We start from the raw sequence: 7,809 nt of genomic DNA on the forward strand, positions 1-7,809 counted from the left end.
CTGCTTACGGGTCCCCACTTTACCTGTTCCCAGTGGAACCTCAAAGAATTTGAACACCTGAGTGAGCAAGAATCCATAGGGAAGCCCGTGATTACCATCCTTGAAATTGGCCACCTTCTGCATGTGTTCAATAATTATGGCAGGCAGACTCACAGGGTTGAAACTGTCCAGTTGCTCCATTAGGTATAAATCAGATTGAAGTTACAAACCTCTTTTCTGCTCGAGGAAACATGACTTTGTTAACCAGCTCAAACAGTAGTTGGTAGACAGGAAGTAGTGCTTTCTTATGGATCTGGTCTCCTTTCTAATTAGAATTATCTTTCACCACTGCATTTATGAAGTTGTACTGACAGACATCTCATACACTCGACACCCCAACAGTATGAACTTGCAAAATTTCTCCAAGCAATTTCACGTCAAAGACAATGTCCACCCCATTGACCAATGCACAAACATGGTCAGTATCGACTGGAAAAAGACTGGAAAAAAAACTTTGTACCTCCTCCTTATACACTTTAGGGGCATCAATGTAGAATAAATGCATCCATTATTGAAACTCCACCATTTCCAGAGTTTGGCGCATTCTTTCCATCTCCGAGATTGTTGGGTCAAACGTACGACCTAGTAGAACTTTTTGATGCCTTAGGCGCTCGGAGCCAAGGCAAACCTCACTTCTTGCTTTCTTTCTAGAACTAGGTTCTTCAATTGTTTCAGACTTGCGTTTCCTATGCTTTTCTTCATTGACTTTGCCTTTCCCCTTGGACTTGACAAGAATATCCTCATCACCCACTGCTTCCTTCAACTTGGACTTAGAAGTAGACCCTTTTCTCCATAGAAACAGACTCAGCCTTTTTCGAGGACCGCCTTACAAGGGAACCGGTTCCTCCGGAGTTCCTTCTTCCACCTCTACAGGTACACCATCCTTCACCAACTTTTTTCTTTTCTTCTTACTACTTTTCTTGCTCTTTTGGAGTGTAGAGTTGTAGGCCACTTTGACTTGAAGCCTGGTAGTAGGAAGCTTAATTTCAGACTCAGGGGTGGAGATAACCCTTCGCTTACTTATGAATGCATCAAGGGCCACGTTGTCCAGGTCTTCTTCATCACTAGATCGCATTTATGGTGCTTGAATTCCCAGGGGCACAACATCGAATGCAAGAAAAGTATTGTCCTGGGGATGAGAGTCCTGACCTGGGTCCTCCGAAGAGGGATCATGTTCCTCATGTGATGCCCCAGTAGTGTATACTATTGTATCCCCTTTAATAGCCATAATGGCCCCTTCTACCCACATGCTTTTTGACTCATGTTTTTGGGAAATAACTTTATACAATACCCCATCAGGGATACCACAAACACAGTCTTTTCTTCTTTAACTGGTGCTTCCACGACCATGGAGTCGACGGCAACAATGGCTGAGCCTTTTGTGAACTCAGTATTTTGACCTTATTCTCCACTTAGGGTTTGACTGGTGTGAGCAACAGACGACGGAGAGAACAAAATAGTAATTTCAAGGGTTTCTGAGTTAGGAAGAGGTTGGGAAACTAGGAAAGGTATGACTGTAGCAGTAGGAGTGATAGAGGGTGACAAAGACTCGGTGAAGGCAAGAGGTTCCATAGATGGGTCAGAGGTGGTTACAGTTGAGGCAGAGAGATCGAAAGTTTTATCAACCATTGGAAGAGGTGGTGTGATGATCCTTTCCTTTTGGGTGAATCTAGAATAGGGCCCATGGATAATAAGGGCAGAAGAGAGGGGTTTTTAAATGGAGAGGATATTTATGAAGGGAGAAGAATAGGCACCGGTTCTGAAACGACGGTTAGGCATGGAGAATTGTGATGTTTCAGAGGGAGATGGAACGTTTTGAATTGAAGGGACGTCACAGCCGAATCTGAAAAGTTGATGACATGGTAGTTGTATTTTGTACCTTTTAAGATATGTATTAAAGGATGTACAGAACTACTAACCTTTAGTACAAGAACCTGGTTCTAGAAAAAACATTTTCTTCGAGCCCTTTTTGAAAAGAATTAATCCTCTTTTATCAGTCATGTACTGCATCTACTGCTTCTATGCTTATCATGTGTGTCTGCCTGCAAAGGTATTGAAGTGAGTTAGACAGGGCCAAAAAACACTTTGAATTAATTATTTCTTAAGAATACGAGCCAGCTAAAGAGGAATCAGGTTCTTAATTTGGCTTCAATAGTCCCGGCTTTACTTTGTTTTTTTCAAATTGTTCCCTACTCAATGCCTTGGTGAAAATGTCTGCAATTTGATCTTCTGTGCTGCAGAACTTCATGCATATCAACCCTTTCTCCACATTATCTCTCAGAAAATGATGCCTCACATCAATATGTTTGGTCCTTTTATGTTGAACTGGATTCTTTGTCATATTAATTGCACTGGTGTTGTCACATAGGAGAGGCACACTCTCAGTGAAAACTCCAAAATCCTCCAACTGCTTCTTGATCCATAGAAGCTGAGCACAGCAGGATGCTGCAACTATATATTCAGCTTCAGCAGTTGAAAGAGCCACTGAATTTTGTTTCCTTGTCCCCCAAGAGATAAGACAAGATCCTAAGAAGTGAGCCATCCCAGAAGTGCTTTTTCTGTCCACAAGATAACCTGCATAGTTTGCGTCAGCATACCCAATCATATTAAAACTATTACCTGATGGATAATATAGCACTAGGTCCTGTGTGCCTTTGAGATATCTTGTATTCTTTTGGCATCCTTCAAGTGAGATTCCTTGGGATTTGATTGAAACCTCACACACAGCCCCACGTTGAAGACAATATCAGGTCGACTGGTAGCGAGATAGAGGAGAGACCCAATGATGCCTCTATAGATTGTTTAATTCACAAGAGATCCAGTTTCATCCATGTCCAGTCGAGTGGCAGTTGCAATGTGAGTGTCTATCACTTTTGATGCTTCCATGTCAAACCTCTTTAAGAGTTCCCTGATGTATTTTTGCTGACAAATGGAAGTACCCTTTGAGGACTATTTTACTTGAAGACCCAGGAAGAAGTTTAATTCCCCCATCATGCTCATTTCAAATTCGCTTCCCATAAGTTTTGCGAATTCTTCACACAGAGAGTCAGTTGTTGCTCCAAAAATGATATCATCAACATAAACCTGAACAATGAGCAGGTTACTTCCTCGTTTCTTTAAGCAAAGAGTGTTGTCAATCTTCCCTCTCTTAAACCCATTTTCTAAGAGAAATTTTAACAATCTTTCATACCACGCTCGAGGAGCCTACTTTAACCCATACAGAGCTTTGTCCAATTTGAACACATATTCAGGGTGCTCATGACATTCAAACCCAGGGGGTTGCTTCACATAGACTTCTTACTTAAGCAGTCCATTCAAAAATACACTTTTGACATCCATTTGGAGCAAAGTAAATTCCATATGAGAAGGAAAGGCGATCATAATTCTGATGGATTCCATGCGAGCCACTGGAGCAAATGTTTCATCATAGTCAATCCTTTCCTCCTAATTGTAGCCTTGGATCACTAGTCTGGCCTTGTTCCTTGTGGTAATTCCATGTTCATCGAGCTTGTTTCTGAATACCCACCTGGTTCTTATAATGGTTCTATATGGGGTTCTGTACCAGGTGCCACACACTATTTCTCTCAAACTGATGCAGCTCGTCTTGCATGGTTGTAATCCAATCTGCATCTTTTAAGGCTTCCTTGATGTTCTTGGGTTCAATCTGGAAGAGAAAGGCTGCGAAGGCAAGTGAATTTCTAGCTCTTGACCTGGTTTGAACTCGGAAATCTAGAGGAGTAATTATGTTGTCTATAGGGTGAGAACTTTGATGTCTCCAGTTAGATGTCTGGGTTCATTTTGAGAGAAGGAAAGTATGTTTGGCTGATTTTCTTCTATCCTTCTCTCAGATGCCAGTGGAGTTCCCTGAACTGCATCAACCACTCTTTCTTCGACTTTAGTGATTGTAATTGAAGTGCTTGGTTTTGTTGATGATGAGGTAGTGTTATCTTCATTTGGCTCCTTCACTTGACTCATCATGTCTGCCTTTCCGTTTGTCATGTTAATGACTTCACCATGAACAAGTAAGGGTTCTCCATCTTGATCTTCCTCAGCACTCTTCTCAAATGATAGATGAGATTCATCAAAAATAACATGGACTCTTTCTTCAACACATTGAGTTCGCTTGTTATATATCTTGTAAGCCTTGCTTTGAGAAGAGTAGCCAAGAAATATCCCTTCGTCACTTTTGGAATCGAACTTACCAAGCTGATCTTTTCCACTGTTGAGAACATAGCATTTGCATCCAAATGTTCTTAGGTAAGTCAGCTTGGGTTTTCTTCCATTCATCAATTCATACGGGGTTTTATTCAGAATTGATCTGATCATGCACCTGTTCACTAAGTAGCAGGCAGTGTTGATAGCTTCAACCCAGAAGTTCTTTGCATGTTCACTGTCAATCAGCATTGTTCTTGCCATTTCTTCTAGAGTTCTGTTCTTTCTTTCTACTACTCCATTTTGTTGTGGAGTTCTGGGAGCTGAGAAGTTGTGAGTGATAGCATTTTTATTGCAGAATCATCAAATTTGACATTGTCAAATTCTGTCCCATGATCTGATCTAATTCATACAACTCTAGACTCTATCTTCACCTAGATTTTCTTCACAAAGGCCACAAATACTTCAACAGTTTCATCTTTTTTTTCTAAGAAATAGAGTCCATGTGAATTTGGAATAGTCATACACGATTACAAAAATGTATCTCTTTCCTCCTCTGCTTTACACCCTCATAGGTCCACACAGATCCATATGCAGGAGCTCAAGCGGTTTTGAGGTGCTCACATATCTTTTTGACTTAAAGGAGGACTTTACATATTTTCCTCTAGCACAGGCATCACAAGCTTTTTGAGTTTTGAATTATGACATTGGCAAACCATGGACCAGGTCCTTCTAAATTAGTTTGTTCAGAAGGGAAAAGCTTGCATGGCCCAATCTTCTGTGCCATAGTTCAGCATCATCATCAACCGCCTTTAGACAACTCAGATCACCACTCTACAAGGATTCGAAATCAACAACATAGATGTTCTTGTATCTTTTGGCCACCAGAACTATTTCATCGGTCACAAGGACACTGACTGTACATATTTTGGACAAGTTGTCAACCTTGTTTCCTTTATTGCAAATTTGCTCAGGAGACTGTACTTAAGTCCATTGACATAGTACACATTTTCAATAGAGTGAGTGAATGACTTCCCCACTTTTCCAACTCCAAGAATGTACCCCTTTTTGTCGTTGCCAAAGGATACACTCCCTCCTTGCAGGGCTTTTAGTGAAAGAAAAGTCTGTTGTATTCCCAGTCATGTGTTTCGAACACCCACTATCCATGAACCATTATTGATCACTTCCATTCTCTATTCCCTGCACAAAGATTAGGAGTTAGTTTTAGGAATCCAAACAAGTTTGGGTCCCTTGTAGTAACCAAGAGGATGAATAAGAGCTCTCTTAGTCCATGCAGGTAATGTGTGTTTCTTGTGAGTGGAACCTGGTTCCTCTTTTGTGGTCACAGTTTCAGCAGCCACTTTATTTTTTGGTACTGATTAATTCTTGGCCTGGACACCTTCCTTAAAGTGCCCAGTGTTCCCACATTGGGTACGAGGCCAGTTATCAGATGCAGTGGCACTCTTACTGTGAGGGTTTTGAGGAGTTTTCTCCTTTGGGAACCCTGCTCCCCGCCCTTTTTCACTGTCAGTAGTGAGCAAGGCAGTGGTAGCTTCTAAGGACCAGGTCCACTTTAGAGACCTTTCAAGGTCATTCATTACTTTTTCTAGATTGACTTGGAGGATCTCGTTTTTCTCAATTTCAGCACACATCCTATATCTCAAGGCCTTCACCTCATCTTCAAGCCTAAAATATTCCTCACTAACTATCGCCTTTCCTCTTTTAGAGCTATCAGGTTTTGAATTAGTCAAAGGCTTTACTATTAGTTCCCTTTGGTCTGCAGTTCCTGCCAAGAGATCACTCTTTTTTTTCTAAGAATTTCAGTGGTTTCTTTTGATTAGTAATTGTAGCCACTAATTCTTCTCTAGTATTTTCAGATTCTTCTAGCTCTAAGAACAAGGAATCCCTATCCTTCGCAAGACTACAAAAGGCAGTAATTAAAACATCAGCTAAACACATGAGTTTATTTGGAGAATAGGATTTCAGATTTTTCTGAACATCCCTGAAGTTTACCTCTTCATTGCCATTTTCTTCATTATTATCTGATTGAGCCATCAAAGCAAGTACTGAGTCATATCCAATCTCCTCGCCTTCAACTGCCATCGTGGAACTATCATCAGTATCAGATTCATCTTGTTTTACTTGTGTAGTTCCCTCATAAGTTATTTGCAAAGCCTCTCATTTTTCCTTGGCACTGTCGTATGTAGAAATTCTGTCGTACTCTTTAGGTCCCAAACCATATACCAGAATTTTCTTGGCACAAAAGTTCTTCTCCACCGCTTTCTTATCTGCTTCATTGTATTCTTTGCTGTTTTTTTATTGAAAATGGAAATATCATTTAGTACCTTGATTGGAACAAACGGACCATCGCAGATGACATCCCAAAGCTCGCAATCCTCAGCCATGATGAAATCATGCATTCTAGCTTTCCACCACCAATAGCATTTTCTATCAAACTTGGGTGGGTGGTATATGGATTGACCTTCTTCAAAATTTAGTGGAGCGTCCATGAGGATCCTTCCACCAAATCGTACAGTACCTGATCCTCTACAAGATTCTACTGAGAGCACTTAGTAAAACAGTAAGTAAATGAGGTAGAGGATTTTTACGTGGAAAAATCCCACACAAGGGGATCAAAAAACCATGACCTACCTTGTAGGATTTTAACTTCACTAACTTGTAATATTACCTATTACAATCCACTTTACAATACTTTCTATTGCAAAGAATTTACTCAACTAACTTGTGGTACATTTACCACAAGCCACTTTGTGACTATCATAGTTACAAAGGCTAATTTCTAACTTGTGATGCTATCACCATAAGTCACTTTGTAATTCTACGATTACAAAGACTTTTCCTTGTGACTAAATATAGTCACAACATAAACTCAACAAGTTTACAGATTTACAAGAGAATTCATAATCAGTATGCCTCTAGATAAGCGATTTAGGAGATATGGTAAGTACAATAACAAGGTTACAACTCAACTAGGACAACAAGCATCAATCTTTTAGGAACTGATTCATAGTGGCGTTCAACCTTGTTCTTCAAGCTTGAGAGGATGATTTTTCTATTTTTGCAAGAGGCTTGAATGAGAAACAGAAACCTTCCAGTGATGTTTTGTATAAAGCACCTTTGGTACATCTTGATCATATGACTTGAAATGATGTGAGTACTTTGTTTGGTTAGAGAGTGAGTAGGCTGACAGTGTGGTGCAGTGCGGAAAAAACAGTATCGTCGGTCACTTCATTTCCAGCTGTGTCGAAATGACTTTGTACTGCTATGAGGAAACCACAAAAGCATCAGGTCCTTGTTTGGTTCCTAGTTCCTGAAGTTGTAGCAATTCATCTTTCCCTGAAATCTGTTAACGCTTGCAATAATCCAAGTAGGTCGGGTTCCCTATCTGGTTCTTAGCCATAAGTTTGTTAGATCATCAAAACATCATGCAAGAGCATTTAAGATCTATCACAAGCTCTCCACTCAAAGAGAATATTTCCAAAGTGAAGGTATATGTATAGAAATACGTAAAACTCTTAGGTAAGGTTACCCGCTCAGCCAGGTCAGGAGCAATAATATATAAGCCCTGGCAATGACGGTCTTCCGTCACAGTATGGA

The sequence above is a fragment of the Nicotiana tabacum genome, chromosome 7 (assembly GCF_000715075.1).
Source record: "Nicotiana tabacum cultivar K326 chromosome 7, ASM71507v2, whole genome shotgun sequence".
In the NCBI taxonomy this organism is placed as follows: Eukaryota; Viridiplantae; Streptophyta; class Magnoliopsida; order Solanales; family Solanaceae; genus Nicotiana; species Nicotiana tabacum.